This window comes from Gobius niger (assembly GCF_951799975.1).
Source record: "Gobius niger genome assembly, chromosome: 16".
Taxonomy (NCBI): Eukaryota; Metazoa; Chordata; class Actinopteri; order Gobiiformes; family Gobiidae; genus Gobius; species Gobius niger.
The window spans coordinates 23,082,356-23,101,860 of NC_136867.1; the positions used below are offsets into that span (position 1 = coordinate 23,082,356).

The window sequence follows — 19,505 nt, forward strand, 5'->3', positions numbered from 1 at the left end:
CCAAGTATCAATACTTTCTCAAGTATCGCAATACTTTCAATACTTGTGTTTGGAGACATTATGCACTCCTTTGTTACATATTGTGTCAACCTCGTACACCCCGCCTTAACTGAGTGCATTTTCTCCAGTTCAGCTTCACCCAAATCTAAAAGTTTACAATCTCTAGGCCATTAAACACCACATTTGAAAGCTAAGACCTACAAAACTGATCTAAATGGATCTTTTTTTCTTTGCGTTGTTGTTGTCCGATTTTTGCCACTTTTTCATCGCCTTTTTTGTAGCTTTTTCTGGGGCTTATTGCGATTTTTGTTGTGTTTGACTTTTACATAAATTTTTCCATCACATTTTTGCCACTTTTTCACTGTTTTTTGTCATCATTTTATTGCATTTTCCCCACTGTTTTTTTTTTACATTTTGCCGAATTTTTTCGCCACTTTTTTGTTGAATTTTCATCCTTGTTTTCTTCTCATTTTTGTCACGATTTTGACACTTTTTTCCAGAAGCTTTTAGATTTGGGTAAAGCCAAACTAGATAAAATCTTCTCTGTTCATGTGGGGGTTAAGAGGTGAATACACTTTTCAATCCCCGGAAGAGCACCTGGTACCTTGAAAGGGACTATACAGGGATTTAAAAATGCTAAAATTATATATTTTCGTCCCCCCACATGTTCCAGCCATGTCCTAATGTGTAGAATGAGCTCAGACCTGTTCACCACAACTGCCTCTACAATCCTGCACTGTCACTCAAAAAGTTGTTACTTCGGGTCAGAAGTGCCGTCATGCACGAGCTTAATATAAAAGCTGCAGTTACACGTATGACCTGAGGTGGCAGTAGTGAGTATGAAAGCCCTAGTTTCCATGTAGATCATTTTCATGGGCAACACTTCGAAGCACAGGCGACCAAACCACAAAAAAACAGAAGAGTGACAGACTTGATCCCACAAACTCCTGTTTATATGTCGGGCACTCTCCTGATTGAGCTAAACCAAGCACTATGATGTCATGGACTTACCCACGCTTGGATGTGGGAAGAGAGGGAAAGGTTTGATAGGTTTGATATATTGAATAATCCCCCACAGCACCTAAGGGATCGGTGCCTTTGCTTGAAGATTGTACTGCTGCTAAATTAGCCAATACATTCTTATACATTTAACGAGTCTGTTTTATCTTTGAGCATAAAAATTTGAGCGTGCCAAAATGACAGGCTCAGGCTCGTGATTATTCAAGTAAGTTCAGAAGCAAATCACCTCACACCCCGCATTTGCATTTTAGGTTCACTCCTTTCCGATGAGAACTAATTTGCCCAGACTTTTGTTTAACTTGCATAGACGGTGCAGGAACCTTAAATTGTGACGGTTCCAAGAAAGACTTTCGAAACTATACAATACCTTCAGACAAACCGAGAAACATTGTTCTTATATAAACAAAGGGTTCGAGCGTAACATGGGAGTTTTCAATGAGACGATCCGGCCGCTCTGCTTGAATGACCACATGTTGTAATTCAACAAATATTAGCCCAACGGACAAAGGTATTTCTAATAAAGTTTCATTACCGTACAGTACATTTAATACAGAGCAGAGAGGGAGCAGAGCCACATACTTCCGGACAAATGTTTCCTCCAGGGGACAAAACAATCCCCCGGAAATCACTGCAGACGACGCTTACCTTCAGCGCTGGACTGAACTGACTGAGCAGCCTGAGCAGGTTTATAACATATAAAACAAAAATAGGGCTGTAAAAGGAATCACAATCAAACTAAAAACACAGCTCTACAAAATGTAAAGGCTGTAGTTATATTTTGCAAACGCCCAACTCTCGGCCGACTTGTCGTGCATGGATTTGCTTCAAACCTCTCATAAAAGTCACAAATGTCTGTCTCTCAAGTTTTAAAGGCAAAGAAATTTAGTTGCTGCGATTGAAATACTGGAATCTGCACTCGTGAGAGATGCCGTCTCTCAATTGTAGCCCAAAGTCAAGAACTTTTAAGTTTTGCACATCATATATGACCTAATGGGGTGTTTTGCCAGAAAATTTGCAAATCCTGACAGTATGTTCCACATTTTAGAGTGCTTAATCACATATTTGGCCTCTGATTCATGAATAAATCTTCAAAATCCTCTTGGGGGCCAAACGTTTTATGCCGGAAGGCTGCATTTGGCCCCGGGGCCATACCCCTGGGTCTACCTACAAGATAGATAGATAGATATTAGAGAGGCGCGGGTCGGCTTCTTTTTATGAGCCACACCAACCCGACCCGGTGTAATTTAAACCCGACCCACCCAACCCGGAGAAAAGCCTCTCAGTTTGCAGACCCGACCCTGCACACATTAAAAAACTGCTGCACGAATCACGCTGCAGCTGCTGTCACTCAAACGGGAGCGAGTCACGTGACCACGAGCTTACAGTAGCACTAGCTTTGTTTTGCTGCTGCTCCACTGAGGAACCTTTGAAATCACTTATGGACTTATGATAGTTTCTGCTCCTCATTTCCTGATGAGGCTTTACTTCAACCACGTCTTTCTGTCAAACTAAACGGAGTTTGGACTAAAGTGGAGCAGCCTTTACCTGATGCTAAGTAGTATGCTGTATTTTCATCACGTGTGCGGGTCATTATTATTAGTCATTGCTTGGGCACGGCTATTGTGACGCATTTGTAGCGATGATCAAAGTCACACAGAAGCGATAGGCCATGTAACATCTAAACATAACACGCTACGACACGTTTACCCCATAAAACTGAACATTCAACTAAACACAGCCGACTGAGTGGCTTTTATGGATAAGAATGAAAGATCTTTATTTATACAGCGCCTTTCACAGACATAGTCACAAAGTGCTTTACATGAGACAATTGTACATTCACTCCATACTCTGTGGTGGTAAGCTTCATGTTCATTTCCAAATAAAGGTGAGTCATGTGTCGCATACAAGCCAACAATATAAGGACAAAAAAAATGTGCGCTTTGTAACCCGACCCACCCACACACACGAAGTTTACCGTAATTTAGAGGTACCCGACCCGAACAAATCCACGGGTTGACCCACACATCACTAATAGATATATAGAGAAAGCTTTATTGGTCATTTTTATCCAACATAAGAACTCAATTTCACACGTACCCAACAATTTAGTGCAATGTAAAATAAGATAATATTGAAATTGTTGTTTGGAAGATACGCAAATTCACAATGTTGAGAAATGTGGAAAAAATGTGGAGGGAAATGGGGGAAATATATGGAAAAATTATCCAATAAAATAAAAAAGTTCTGGGAAAATTTTGAAAAAAATATTTAAAAATGGGGGGAAATCTGGGAAAAATAATGGTTCAAAAACACACACAATAGGGGCGACAAAGCGATGTAAATTTAGATGTTTGCAGGACATTTTTGCACATTTCTGACGACTCGCAAAAAATATCACTTCATTGTTAACGAGAAAGTCCCCAAAAATATTGAGATGTTCATTTTTAGTGAGCCCAGTTATTTGCCAAACAACAAAACAACGTTAAGTGCGAGGTGCGTTGATCACATCAGTGTTACATTTTCACACAAAAACATATTAAGCTCTACATTTTAACCGAGACAAAGCCGCTCCAATCGTGAGAAGAGCTTGTGAAGACGGGCCAAAGCTTCAGTGAGTGGAAATAAGTGCACCAGGAGGATTAAAGTGGCTCTACTCCGTGCTGCGAGAACATTACACTGTGAGAAACTACTACAGCGCGAGGGATATGAACCACCCCATTACGAGTCTGATTCAGAAGCCTCAAGCAAATAAGCCCCACCACAGCGCATTAGTCCAATAGATGTCAGTCCGCTCCCGAAATAGACCGGCCACCGCAGAGAGAGAAAACACGCAGAAAGAAACCGCAGAGGAGGGAAAAATAAGACGAGAACAACTAAAGGCAAGTCATCGGAACAAGGCCACGTATAGCATTAATTCTTGAATGTAAAGATCAAGAATTAGGACAGAGAGTGCACTTTAAACATAGCCAGGAGGTTTAACGTTTAAGAGACGGCAGAAACATGAAGCGCCAATACAAGAATGAAAGGGTATGAAACTATTTCAATGCAGCATAGGGTCCATTGTGAGTAAATGAAGGAAATCATGATCTTGAAAATAGATGTATGGGTTTTTAAGGATGATGCAGATACAGTATGTTTTCGGCCGATAAAAAAGAAAAGTCTATAATGCTGTGTATGAAGCTTCTAAACTGTAAAATAAGTCAGTGTTGAACTGAGACAGCAGGGGGCGCTTTATTGGCATATGGCTGATTTATTCAGGACATTCCCGTTTAGTAGGTACTTCAAAAGGAAGCTTGTTTAACCTCTTAACCCCCACCTGAACCGAGCACATTTTTGGATTTACCTAAATCTAGAAGCTTCTCGACTGGAGTTTACAGCCTATAGGCCAGTGCAACACCTAGTAATATGAAAACTAAGACCTACAAAACTAAACCAATCAATCAATTTTTTGGTGCACTTTCCATCATATTTTTGTTGAGTTTTTGTGACTTTTTTGCTGCACTTTTATCTGTTTTTTTTTGTCACTTATCTGTTGCTCTTTAGTGGCTTTCTTTGGTCACCTTTTTGCCACTTTTTTGTTACGTTTTCATCCTTGTTTTCTTCACGTTTTCGTCGCTATTTTGACACTTTTATCAAGTAACTTTTAAATCCAAACTGGAGAAAATGTGTTCAGTTCGGGTGGGGGCTAAGAGGTTAAAAAAAAAACTGTAAGTCTCTATCTCTTATGGTTCTGAAATTATAAGCAAAAGTCTGCAACATAAAATATATAAAACACAAACTGCGATGTTTCTCAGCTCCCCTGAGGCCTATGAAGCTACGTTAGGCTCATTTTATAGGAACAGGCCATCGTTTTTCCATACTGGGACATGTTCTTATCTGAGCTTAGACGAGTTGATGCGTACCTGTCTGGTCTTTACGTGTGCGCTCAGTCACGCAAAAACACCGAACTTGTCGTTAGCATTTAGCCTCCGTCCTCTATAGACCCAATTGATGTTAGAAGCGACCAAGCTTTTCCACGCTTTCCCTATTTAAATACGGCTACGTGAGCGTTTACACAATCCAAGTATATTCACAAAAAATTTAAAGATTTTCTAAGTGGATAAAAAGGGGAACTATATTGTAAGGCGTAATAATACCTTTGGAGCACTTTGACGTCCATGCAGTAAAGTCGAAGTGCTTTGTGTACCAGACAGGTACGTATCAACTTGTCCAAGCTCAGGTAAGAACATATCTCAGTATGCAAAACGGTGGCCTATTCCTTTAAGGCTAGCTCTTTCCAATGCAATAATATTGTCAAATACCCAAACATCTGCTAGTTGACCTCTACTCAAAACTACTTCATGTACAACTTCATATAATAAGTCTATATACGTAGAGGAAACTTTGCATTATCTGCAGCTGTCATTACTTTATCTAAATAACTATCATAGCATTTGTGATTTTTGAACACATTCACTAAACTGATCATTTAAATTACAGTTTCGACTTCCTTACCTCACGTCCAGGGGCTGTGGTAGCAATTTGGTGTATCAAATAAATAAAAGTAGTTCTAAGACAGGCAAAAACAATCTTTGCAAGCGACTGACGACCGTTCACCAAAACATCCGGCAAAAATCACGGTAAACAGCAACGGCGATTGCTCGTATTGTGATGAGCCTTTCAGCCCGAGCTTTAACGTGTTTTTTCCATGAGACAGTGCGCACATTCCCAGGACCCTCACAGATGTTTCTACTTAAGTCAACAGATAAGATTTCTGGAACTTTGGAGAAAATGTGCAGTCCCAAAACTCCACGCAGCAGATTCTGAAGATATTTTGACTTTTCTTTTCAGCTCATAGATTTGGAACATGTCTCAGAGAAACCCCCCAGAGCGCGGTCCTGTGGCGTGTAGGAATATTTATGTTTAGTGTAGTGCAATTACGAAGCAGAGTGGCTCCAGGTAACAAGGTTATGTCTACGATGAGCAAATGACATTACGATAACAAGAGCCTAACTCACTTACGCTGAGCTGTTGGTCAGTGCCTGCTCTGGCTCTATACGCAACAAGATTATCTTCAAGTAATCGCTTAAAACGGAGGTAATACACTTAAATGAGCGGTGGTTTTCAACTGCTGCAGTTTCAGGACCCACGTTCAACCTTTCATGAACCGCAACTGCACAAACCCGAAGTATGATGAGAACAATGCACATTTCGGTCCAGTTTTAGTACAAGAGAAAAAGGAGAGCATTGAGTTTTTGTAGATGAGGTTCAAAGCTCTATACCGTCTACATTTAATACAGTAAAGGTTTAGTCGAAGTTGGAATAGATCGATATGAGAGAATGTTATTTTGTCATACTGCCCTGCCATGGTATGTACACAAACAGAAGTACTACAGTAGCTCTGGCCCGGACACATTATGAGAACTGCTCATTAAAACACACCAATCATGTGGAAAGCAGCAGGACAATGACCTGCTCAGAGCTCCATCCCGACAGTGACCGAGGGCATCTCTGTGAGGAGGTCAAACAGAAAAAACTGCAGAAGTTCAGACCTCAGCTCGACTCCCGTTTACTTCTGTTGGATCTCTGCCCTCGCCATAAACGCCGCTCATTAGAGCTTGAGATTGTGTCGCCAAAACCGCTAAGATTTCTGGCATTCCAGGCGAATTCCATAATAATAACAATGGGCCAATGGAGATTTCAAAATGTAAAATACTGGAGTTATTGTTCACAGAAAAGCATGTGTTTATTACATGCTTCTCAGTCAGATTTTTGTTGTTATGGCGGCCATTTTGAATACCGAAGAAGAATTATGCAGTACTACAACATGCAACAATTTCTCTTTTTATTTACATGATCATTGCTCAAGAAGATAACAGTAAAAACGCGGCCCCAGAGAGCACACGACGTATATGTGAAGAAACCAGTGAGTCAATGTTTAAGCTGCTCAAGACGTTAGCATGCTACCGGTTAGCATTTAGCTTCAACAGCTCAGCTCTGACCACTCCAAGAGAAAGCCCTGAACCACACTCTAAACATCTAGCCTTGGATACAACATACTGCAGTATTTCCTCAGTGTTCAAAGATGTGAGCCACACACGTGTTTATCATGTTGAAGCTAAAAGCTAACCGGTAGCATCTTGGGCAGCTTAAACACTGACTCAGACTCAGTTTACGTGATAAACTGTAAACATCACAGAGAAGGGTTTTCTGTTTCCTCTTTGATGCGTTTATTAAGTCTGAGGAGTGAAGCAGATCTTTAGTAAATCCTGCTGTAGCTAAACAGACATCGCTGCCACATTTGCTGGATATATCACATAAACGTGCGTCTCTGGGGCTGTGTTTAACTGTAATCTTCTTGAACTATGATTACAAGTACATAAAAATGTTCCTGGACATTACGCTTGTACTTTGTTTGGAAACTAAGCTTTTAAGGCCGGATTACGACCAAGATTGGATCTTACCCTTTGTCTGCGCTTCTGACAATGCGCAGTGCACTGGATCTATCATTCACAGCAGCCTGGTCATCAGTAGGGGAAACCATAACAAAGCCACGCAGTGTTTTTGGAGGATGTTACTTTGCAGGTCTTGAGTGTCTGTCCAGGGTGAATCTACGGACGTTACCAGCTACTGACAAGAGAGACAGATTTTGCCCATAGTATTTATCTAACAACATTCGACAACTCTTCCAGAAGTAAAAAAGCATAATCCAAGAAACTCTCACAGGGATTATCACCATCATCATCGCCTCACAACAGAGGAACCATGACACAAGCTCACAACCCTCCTCTGTCGACTGCGCATGAATGAGCGCCCCGCTGAGAGAGGGTTCAAGGCCACGCAACACAAATCTGGCTACTGTGTTCAAACTGTGAGCTCATCTCGGCCTACAAGTGCAAAGTTTGGCCCTTTGATAAACATAGTCACGGTCACTCAAACCACAGAATCCAAGTATAAAAAACAACAATGCTTTATTTATTAATAGGCAGCAACAATCAATCTTAATCTCCCCCGAAAACCGCCACTGAAATAACAGGTGGGAAAAAGAGGATCCTACAAACATGACCTTTGTTCATCCCATGAGTACCTCTTCTACGACGGTTCTGCTTCTTGTCAATGACAGTTTCTGACGTCACTGGGACTGACGCGGCTCCTCCTGCTCGGATTATTACTTGAGAGAGGAATGTCAATTTGTGGAGAAAGAATGAAAAAAACAAAAAAACAAAGGAAACTTGGAGCAGGAATGCGGCGGCACAATAAGGGCTGAAGAGAGAGGCCAATGTAGCCATTGTTCTCCGTCAGAGGCATTAAATCAAATCATGGATTGTCTCAAAACAGGCACAGCTGAAGGGCAAAAACACAATGCAGAACCTCATTTGAAAGCGAAGAACCTCCAGAGTTCACTCGCTGAGCTTTACCAACTGGAGGCCATCATTAGCATTAACTATAACTTTATTTCGGGACAGGTGTTTGGATTGTGGAAGTGAGCATTGAGGGAGAAACGAGTCGTAGGATCTGGAAACCCAAAGTGTGGGGCTCATTCTGCTCATGGATGTACATAAACCAGATTTGATAGTGACTCTGGTGAAGCAGTGCAGTCCAGAAGTGAGCATTGCCTGTGTCATATAATACGTATTCTCACAAACTGAACTTTTTCTCTCTCTTGGCCCCTCTTTAGCCAGCGCCTTATAAATCAGAGTCGATACAGTTGAGTTTGCTTCATGTGCTCGCCATGAGTTTAAAGATGTATTTTGATATTCAGAACTGTCTCCATGGTGTTACTGGCCGTTTGCACTGACTCCACCTGTTCTGATCACAGCTCCACAGAGGCTTTAGTAATAACCCGCTTCGTAGTACCACTTATCCAGAGGCAGACATGTCTGGGTTTGTCTCTCTGGGTAAGACGGGACGAGTTGGACTATGGCTTCATTGTAGTGGGCCCTGGTGCATTCCATTATGACTCTGCCTAACCCTGAAAAACAATGCCACCTGGATTTAACAAACCCTTCTGATGTGAGGTTGCTGCAGTTGGTCAGGTCTACGTTCAGCAACACTATGACGATCTTAACTTTCTAAAAGACCAGGTTATTCCATCAATGGATTTCTTCTTCCCTGATGGCACAGGCATATTCCAAGTTGACCATGCCAGGATTCACCACACTCGCATTGTGAAAGAGTGTTAGGAGCACGAGATCATTTTCACACATGGATCGGCCGCCACAGAGTCCAGATCTGAATCCCATTGAGAATGTTTGGGAAGTGCTGGGGATTTTGGGAACCAAATATTAGAGCGAATGAATGCAAGGGTGTATTCAGACCTGCACTGTTTGGTCCACTTTAAACGTCCACTTTTTTTTTAATGCAGGTGTGAATACAACATACAAATCCTGGTGCGGATCAAAGAACGGGACCGAGACCCACTTTTGCAGGTGGTCTCGGTCCACTTCTAAACAGACTCCGGTGCGGTTCGCTTCAGGTGTGACTTGAAAAGCCACCGTAGCAAGGCACTGTGGGAAAAGCTAGCCCGTCGCTGCTGCTAACGCTAACACTGGATGGATGCTACAAACAATGAGCCGTGGACGACCTGGAGCAACGAGGAGACACTGAGCTTCCTGGATATTTGGGCAGATGTGCACTAACCCAACTGCTAGAAAAGACATACAAAAACGACAAACGCTTAACGACAAAATGAAGGAGAGGGGCTTCGACCGTCTCCTGAACAGCCGCGGGTACGAGACGCATTAAAGAGTTGAGGAACAAGACCAACAGTTTGTCCCGTGGTCATAATAGAAACAAACAGCTCAGCAGACGACCCTTCATCCGCACAAAACACCTCTTCCTCCAGCTACTCCGGTGAAACTGAGGTTTAGCCTCTAACGTTTCTTTTACTATCGTAGTAAGCTTAAAATATACATTTTTATTTCCTTTGTTGTGGTCATTGTTGTCCAATGGGAGCCTCGATCGTCACACACGAGTATGTGTTCACAAAATATAGTTCACTTGCAAAAAGCGGTTCTGAATTCGAACTGCAACAAATGAAAAAAAAAGTCCGCTTCTGATCCGGAACAAACAAGCGGACCAAAGGACTTTTCTGGTCTGAATACACCCTTAAATACCTGAGCCATCATTCACATAAAAACATTTGGACACACTTTTAAATATTCTCTTAGCTAATATTAATCTATGAACATCCTTTACGCGATAGAACCATTCTAAAATCCTCAACGTTGTATTATTACCTGGCTGCCTACAAATCCCAGAAAGCTTTGCCGTCTGACACAATCCTCATCTGCGTCAAACTGAGATGTTCCAGCGACGCGCAGGAAGAGGACGACGGACGCAGACAAATAAAACAAGAAATAGTGCGTCCGTTGGAGCCGTGTGTCAGCGCTGAGTAACGCCCGCCTGTGCAGCGTGTTCCCTGAAAGCTGAATGAGAGCAGACAGCGGCCTCTTATCGCCTCTTCACACACACACGAGCTGTACCACTCAGTACCAGACCAACGCAGGACATCACAGAAACAAACCGCAGTTTCTGGATACGGGAGATTAGCACCTGTACGGGAATCATTTAAATGGTGGACTTGTATTTACAGGAACAAATTCAAAACATTGGGTAGTTTGTTTTGCAGTTTGGCGCTCGGAGGGTTGCAGGCACTGGCTCTGTTTCGGTGAAGCACGTTGAGTTATTGCGCACAGGTGATGGGCGGGAAGCTCTCTCTGATGAAGGAGGCTTTTAGGGCCAAAAGTAATAAAAAACAGACATAAAGGGGATTTCCCATTTCTAAAGAAGTCAGTGGTGGCAGACCAGGCTTTATCACATAATCAGGGCATAAGGGAGAGAAGAGCAGGGAGAGATATTCAGCAATATTCAGAGCCAAGAAAGAACCCAAATGTCCAGCCATAGCCATATCATGTTTTTACAGAGGGGCCAATTGCGATTGTCAAACAAATATATAGACTAATGTAATAACGGCTGAATTTTTGTAGTTTACTTAAGGCTTTAAACACAGATCTTGGTGGTCTCTTTCATAACTACGGTATTGAGGCTAATGGTTGTTGATCTCAGAACTGATGTGTGTAAGGCATAAATGCTTAGCGAGCCAGAACAAACACGGAATGAGCTGCATGTGGCCCCGTGTGCCCACCTCCGCACTGGACTATCACCCTCTGCTTTGAAACCAAAAAAAAAAAATACACCAGAAGAGCCAAAGGTCAGCGGTGGTTCCAATCCTGACTCCGAATGCTGCATAGTTTATTCTTCAGCCTCTGTATGTTAAAGGGATATTTCAGGATTTTTGACATAGGGGCTAATTTCCTAGTTATACAGAGTGTTGCTGATTTCTGGAGATATTTGTTTTTTGTAATTCATGCAGTTCTTATATTTGAAGAGTTATGTGCTGCTAGGCTAGTGCAAGGCTAGCACATTTCTACGGTATCAGCTAGCCTGCATTAAAAACAGTCTGACCCGCTCCACAGTGCACCTGAGGCAAATCCCTTATAACGCCAGACTAACCATATAAATGTCTGTGTCGATAGAATAACTTTAACCATTTTGCATTTAAAAAACCTTATATTTGAGCAGCGTCAGCTTCGTGGCTGTATAAGCTACACAGAGGCGGAGGGATCTGCTAGAAAATAGTCCCTCAAAATGCGATCGTTCATGTGATGCAAGGTCAATCCAAAAATGATTCTCCAGAGATGAGAAGACCAATCAAACTTACAGCGGTGACTATAGGCTTTACCTGGTTCTGCGTCATGAGCTCCATCATTAAAGAGCGTAAACCTCACCGTATAATCATTCAGCAGTTACATATTACCACCTCACTCCCCGTCAGTCCACAGCTCAGTTTAAATGATCCTGAATTAGGGCACGGCGTAGAGTGAGTCAGACGGAGCGCAGCAGGAGAACAGGGCCGGTCTGTGTTTGTCTGGCCTGGGTCCAAAGCACCAATCTCTCTCTCTCCTCTCTTACCCTCTATTCTTCTCCACATTCTCCCCCCTTTTCCCCTCTCTCTGTGAGTGCATTTTATGGTAAAAGTCACCGATGACCCCGTTGCCATAGAGATGACCTCATACCTGCCATTAGCCGACAGTAAAGGTCAGCGTGGTGACACACGCCGCACACAGGACGCTCTTTCATCAGAGCACAGTCAGACGCAGCTCGAGAACCAAAAAGCGTCAAAGATAAAGAAGCAGGTTTAGTGACGCCCATAGCACAGGTGAGAACATCGCAATTGTAGTCAATGATGATCAATAATTAAGTCGTTTTTTTCCCTTTTTCGTCACATTTTTTTTCTCAATTTCACCACATTTTTGTCTCTTTTTTGTCACATTTTTGTCTCTTTCTCATCACATTTTTGTCTCTTTCTCATCACATTTTTGTCTCTTTTTTTGTCACATTTTTGTCTCTTTTTCATCAAATTTTTGTTTCTTTTTCGTCACATTTTTGTCTCTTTTTCATACATTTTTTGTCTCTTTTTTGCCACATTTTTGTCTCTTTCATCAGGTTTTTTTTCACTTTTTCGTCACATTTTTTTTCTCAATTTCATCAAATTTTTGTCTCTTTTTCATCAAATTTTTGTCTCTTTTTGTCAGATTTTTTTTCTCTTTTTCGTCACATTTTTTCTCTTTTTCGTCACATTTTTTCTCTTTTCCGTCACATTTTTGTCTCTTTTTCGTCAATTTTTGTCTCTTTTTCGTCACATTTGTCTCTTTTTCGTCACATTTTTGTCTCTTTTTCGTCACATTTTTGTCTCTTTTTCGTCACATTTTTGTCTCTTTTTCGTCACATTTTTGTCTCTTTTGTCACATTTTTGTCTCTTTTGTCACATTTTTGTCTCTTTTTTGTCACATTTGTCTCTTTTTTGTCACATTTGTCTCTTTTTCGTCACATTTTTGTCTCTTTTTCGTCACATTTTTGTCTCTTTTTCGTCACATTTTTGTCTCTTTTTCGTCACATTTTTGTCTCTTTTTCGTCACATTTTTGTCTCTTTTTCGTCACATTTTTGTCTCTTTTCATCACATTTTTGTCTCTTTTCATCACATTTTTGTCTCTTTTTCGTCACATTTTTGTCTCTTTTTCGTCACATTTTTGTCTCTTTTTCGTCACATTTTTGTCTCTTTTGTCACATTTTTGTCTCTTTTTTGTCACATTTGTCTCTTTTTTGTCACATTTTTGTCTCTTTCGGCACATTTTGCGGCACATTTTTGTCACATTTGTCTCTTTTTTGTCACATTTTTGTCTCTTTTTCGTCACATTTTTGTCTCTTTTTCATCAAATTTTTGTCTCTTTTTCATCACATTTTGTGTCCCTTTTTCATCACATTTTGTCTCTTTTTCGTCACATTTTTGTCTCTTTTTCGTCACATTTTTGTCTCTTTTTCGTCACATTTTTGTCTCTTTTTCGTCACATTTTTGTCTCTTTTTCGTCACATTTTTGTCTCTTTTCATCACATTTTTGTCTCTTTTTCGTCACATTTTTGTCTCTTTTTCGTCACATTTTTGTCTCTTTTTCGTCACATTTTTGTCTCTTTTGTCACATTTTTGTCTCTTTTTTGTCACATTTGTCTCTTTTTTGTCACATTTTTGTCTCTTTCGGCACATTTTGCGGCACATTTTTGTCACATTTGTCTCTTTTTTGTCACATTTTTGTCTCTTTTTCGTCACATTTTTGTCTCTTTTTCATCAAATTTTTGTCTCTTTTTCATCACATTTTGTGTCCCTTTTTCATCACATTTTGTCTCTTTTTCGTCACATTTTCCGCCACATTTGTCTCTTTTTTGGTCATTTTTTTTCTCTTTTTTGCCACATTTTTTCGTCACATTTTTTTCTCTCTTTTTTTGTTTCTTTTTCCCCTCAACTTTTTTCCATGATCCTCTTGTGTGTAAAGTATTTGTGCAAAGCTAACAGATCTAACCGTCTTGAGAAGAGGCTTTCTTGCTGTGACCTTTCGTGGGGCAGTGGCAGCGACATGTGCAGAGAACAGTGTATCCGGGGAAGTCCAGAGATGAGATATTAAGGCGACTCCACTGTTATCGGCTTTATTCACCCTTTTGAATAATGAGAAGAACTGGGTGGGCTGCTGTTTTCCTTCCCACTCAGTCTACTTTAGCGCAGAATTGTATACTTATCGGATTTAGGCGCACATGAAAGTGGCCTGAGTCGCACTTGAGAAATTCTGCTCTTTGTTGTTCACACGGTCATGAAAAGGTCAGATGCAGGACAGGTCTCACACGGGCAAAAACATTTGGATTTGGCTTCAGTTTGAACGTAGCCTCTCTGTACACTTCAACAGACTCTTAACAGGTTTTATCAGACAGCAACGCGTCATCATAATCTAAATGATACGAGAGTAATCTTAACTACAGTACAAACAGGTCATTTTTTCTGCGATGAGATCAAATTACCTTCACAAAACCCTTTTATTTCAACCTAAAACTGCTATAATTATAGTTTGGTGGTTTCTCCTCATCTCACTGGTTATCCAAAGAGACCACCGGCTTCGAAAAAAGGGCTCGCTCGTTTCACTCACTTGTGTTACAACTCCCTCCAACACATTCCTCCAAAAGATACACACACTGTTCGTTCTAGGGACTTTTCAGAAAGCAACTAAATGTACTTTATGATACGAGCCACAAACCTGTTCTTTACGCAATCTCCACTAAACTATTTACTGATTACTTAACAACCATTTCAGACTCAGGTTCCATGTAATCCATGTCTCAAATGGAGAAAGGTAAAGATCCACAACTGTAGACCACAATTTAAAAAGCAGATTATTGAGACTGGCCATCGTCAAGCTCATAATTCGATTAAAATTGTATTATTAAGCTCAAAATCCTACCACATTGCCTTAGGCGTTTCTTCAGAATAACAAGAACATCAGTAAGGCTGTCCCTTTTCTTGGTCGACCAAAAACTTGCTCTGACCAGCGATTAGTCGACTAAAAGGGGGCGGGGCGTGGCATGACTACAACTACAACTTTTCTAAACTGCACTCATAAGACATAAAACTTTGGGAGCTACATAGAAGCAACGTCAACGGTGCATTTAAGTGAAATCCATATAATCCAAATAAAGCAGTTGTCTTCTTTCATCATCGTCCCTGTTGTCAAATGTTCTCTGGGTCAGACGTTTCCCAGTCTCTTTTTCGCCGTAATGTAAACACAAGCCATTTCTTCAACTTTTGCGCTGCACGGTGAAGTGATGAATCGGTTCAAGCTACGCGGAGCTCCTCGTCTTATTTATTTCGGAAAAGGCCAGAATGAAGCGGAGAGACATGAGCTGCTGCGCCTGACGTTCTGCTTTCGTTTTCTGCCAGAGGACAGGCGTCAGACTCGCGTATCGGCTATTTCACTGCAGAACAAGGCTATTTGAGGTTTAAAACAACAATAGAAGTCTGGCCTATAGAAGGAAACATCTCGCCAAGACACAGCCGCAGATCTCAGCTGCGTATGCGCACGCAGGAGATGCTTCTGTTGTTCTCCCGTCCTCATTTCTCTCCTCGAAGTTTTATCAAATCACAGAAACAATTCAAACGCCACTCTGTCTGTAGAACCTTGATATCTCTGTATATATATAATGAAATATTAGCCCATGGTACAAAAAATAGACCTGCCACAGGCCTCTGGTGTAATGTAAATAAAGAGCCTCTTAATTGTTGCATAAGTGCGTGCATTTAGTCGACCAATGAAAATCTTGGTCGACCACAGCGGCATCGACCAATAAGTCGACTAAATGAACAAAAGGGGGCGGCCCTAAACATCACACACACAATACTTGGATGATTTTAGTTATAAAGCATTAGTAGTTTAGGCACGGTGGTTAGCGCTTGCGCTCGTGCTTCACAGCTAGAAGGTCCGGGTTCGATTCCCACCAGGGACGGGGTCTTTCTGTGTGGAGTTTGCATGTTCTCCCCGTGTCTGCGTAGGTTTCCTCCGGGTACTCTGGTTTCCCCTACCATTAAAAACATGTACAATAGGTTTCTGACCACCAGCCTGGCTCCACATCATGGAGATGGGTCCCCGAGCGCCGGCCCACGCTGGCAGCTCACTGCTCCTACAGGTCGCCCCAGCGGCTTTGAGGATGGGTCAAATGCAGAGAATGAATTTCCCTACGGGGATTAACCTCTTACCCTCCACCTTAACCGAGTGCATTATCTCTAGAAATACCCAAATCTAAAAGCTTCTGGACTGGAGCGCAACAGTGTCATCAACAGTCATTTGAAAGCGACCTACAAAAGCGATTGTAACTTAAAGCAGTACTAAGTAACGTGTATACCTTAATAAATCCTTTTCGTAGTCCTTGTGGGGGTAATACAAGTGTTTATGGGATGATTGGAGGGTCTTTCATCTCCCCCTGGTGTCTCTGACCAGAAAACCATGTTTACAACTTGACTGCCACCGGTCCGGAGAAAGCAATACACACTAATGAAATCACGAAGAGGAAGCTAACGGGCTAACGGGCAAAGCTAACTGCGGGCTAACGTCACTTTAAACAGTATTTACAGCAAAGTTTGAGTGAAAAAAAATATTTCCATTGTATAATTGGATGCACAGTAGTTAAAATATCGTAACTTGCTACTACACCTGCAGTTGCGCTTATGGCCTCTAGGGGGAAGAGTTACTTAGTACTGCTTTAATGTTTTTTGTCATGTTTTTGTTCCTTCTTTGATGTGGTTTCATGTTTTTGTCTGATTTTTGTCGCTCCTTAGTCACTTTCATGTTGTATTATTGTTGATTTTCTGGCATGTTTTTGTTGCTTCTTTGTCGCTTTCTTTTTAACTTTTTGTTGCGTTTCTGTCACTGTTTTGTGACCTTTGTTGCTTCGTCATTGCTTTTTTTGTTGCGTCTTCGTCACCTTTTGGTCACATTTGTGTACGTTTTCATCCCCGTTTTCGTTGCTATTTCGATGCTTTTTTTGAAAGAAGCTTTTAGGTTTGGGTGATGCCAAACTGGAGAAAATGTGCGCGGTTGAGGCGGAGGGTAAGAGGTTAATAAAGTATACCTTAACCTTAAAGGAACAGGCCACCGTTTTTCCATACTGAGATATGTTCTTACCTGAGCTTAGACGAGTTGATGCGTACCTGTCTGGTCTTTGTGCGTGCCTGTGGAGGAGCGTGGTAGCTTCCAGCTTCACCCCCGTTTGGAGCTATAGGAATACTTTGGGAGAGGCCAAATGCTAGCAACATCTTTGGTTGTTTTGCATGACTGAGGGGAGGGCACGCACAAAGACCAGACAGGTATGCATCAACTCGTCTAAGCTCAGGCAAGAACATATCTCTGTATGTAAAAACGGTGGCTTGTTCCTTTAACTTTAATTATTCCCTCAATACCAGCTCTAGTTTCAGCAAGCTACCCAGAATCTTTTCCAATAGTGCATAACCTCCAATCTTTAAAAGATAAAAGCAGCCCGTTTCAGCGTCTTTTCTTGCTCGTCATGACAGAACCACACCAGATACTGTGCCCACATCATGACAAACACACCGCAGCTTTATCAGCCTCAGAAAGAAGCAGAAGTAGACACAAACGCGAGGGTTAAACACCAGTCAGCTCAACGACAGATTACAACAGGGGAAATAGCTGCAATTGTTCCCTTAATACAAAAAGTATGTCAAAAGAAGAGAGGTAAAAAACCCTGCAGTGCCATATAGGGCAGCGGTCTTATCAGGGACGCCACATGCATACATGCCATTCTCCTGATAGAGAGAACACACAAGGTTACTTTGTGTTTGTGGGGATTTCTTTTTTTTCACTCACAGGCAGCTGGTAGAACTAGTTGGTGAGTTTGGAGCACTCTCGCTTGAAATGCCAAAGGTATTAAGCAACTGCCATGTAAATAAGAAGGATCGTAAAAACAGGAGGATTTATGGCAGTGGATTTTGATGTTTCTCAAGTGTCAAGCTCTTACAAACAATCCAATTTTTAGGTGAGAGAGACATATTATGGCCATTTCAACTAGATTAGGTGTGTCTTCGCTGAGTACAATACAAGTAAAAGATAAGTTTGAAGTCTCTTTACAAACTCACTACTGGAAAAGCCAATGTTTGTTGATTTGTTTACATAAGATAAGCGTTTAATCCAGTCCAAACCATCGCCTTTTCGTGCAGGCAGTCATACAACACAGACAAGATGCTTGAATAAAACTAGAATTCCCCCATTTTCCTTTGGCTTTAAATGCTTTTCAACACCACGACACCGTAGTTTATTGCCTGTTTTTCTGACAGGGCGGGTTGACAGTGTTTGAAGGAAGTGTTTTGGTTAGCCAGTTTCACTATAAATGCAGCAGATCAGCATTAAAATGTGCAACTCAGCGATTTTGAAAAGCACACAAGCCAAAACAAACTCTAAACATTTTTATTTTTTGATGCTACAGCTTGTAGTTTTGAAGAACTTTTTTCACAGATCGTTTTTCATTTTTAGCAAGGCGTTATCAGGCTAGTAGATTAGCGGCTAACTAGCTCGTTAGCTCCCTCCGGCAGCACCTGTTGATAACAAAGCCACTTCAGTTCAGCCCGCAGATGTTCAAAGTACTCACTTTTCGCCAGAGCTGTCCGGGTTTTCCTTTAGATTCACGGGTAAATGGAGGACGTCGGGGTTAATCCACGAGAGGGAAGAGTCGGGAAAGTCCTCGTTTGTGCCCAGTTTCGGTGCGAGTGGGGCAGACACTTGTAGCTCGGAGTCGGACTGTCAACGGAGGTAATGAACGGACCGACTGGAGCACCGCACATCCGGGTCACCAGCAGATTTACGACCGTTAAACATTTTTTCCAACAAATAAACGAATAAAGTAACAAATAATTTTATCAGTGTTAATTTTTACGACATATTTAGATTTAGCTTTAGTCTTAGTACTTTGACGAAAACGTAATTTGATTTTAATCGAGATTTAGCCACAGAGCCGTGGGAAGATATTTTAGTTAGGGGGTGCTGAGGGACAAAATTTACCCCCAAAATACTTTTTCTGTGCATAAATCCTATTTATCAACCTCTTAACTCCCGCCTGAACCGAGAGCATTTTCTCCAGTTCAGCTTTACCCAAATCCTGTAGGCCAGTGTAACACCTCATTTGAAAGAAGATCTACAAAACTCATCTAAATGGATATTTTTCCTCACGTCATCAGATTTTTTTCCATCTTTTGTTGAAGGGGTATTCAACTCATTTTTTGTCCATTTTTTGTCTTTTTTTGTAATTTTTTGTAATTTTTTTGTAATTTTTTTTGTAATTTTTTTGTCTCTTTTTGTGATTTTTTGTGATTTTTGTCACATTTTTGTCACATTTTTTGTCATTTTTTGTTCTTTTTTTGTCATTTTTTTGTCATTTTTTTGTCATTTTTTTGTAATTTTTTTGTCATTGTTATTTTTTTGTCTTTTTTGTAATTTGGGTTTTTTTTTTGTCATTTTTTGTTATTTTTTTTGTCTTTTTTTGTCATTTTTTGTTCTTTTTTCGTCACTTTTTTGTCACATTTCCATCATTGTTTTTGTCTCAGTTTTGTTGCTTTGTT

The 19,505-nt window shown here is 41.1% G+C and overlaps 1 protein-coding gene across 2 annotated transcripts in view; it reads right to left on the reverse strand.

Annotated features, from left to right (window-relative positions):
- pals1a (protein associated with LIN7 1, MAGUK p55 family member a) overlaps nt 1-18,693 on the reverse strand; it is a 40,387-nt gene extending 21,694 nt beyond the window's left edge. The window contains exon 1 of one of the 2 annotated variants that reach the window (XM_079573470.1): nt 18,539-18,693. The gene's annotated coding sequence lies outside the window, so the exon portion shown is untranslated. Of the gene's footprint in view, nt 1-10,241; nt 10,864-18,538 lie in introns of those variants that run through there. The other variant, XM_079573471.1, reaches the window with a different exon arrangement.
- Between the last annotated feature and the right edge of the window lie 812 nt (nt 18,694-19,505).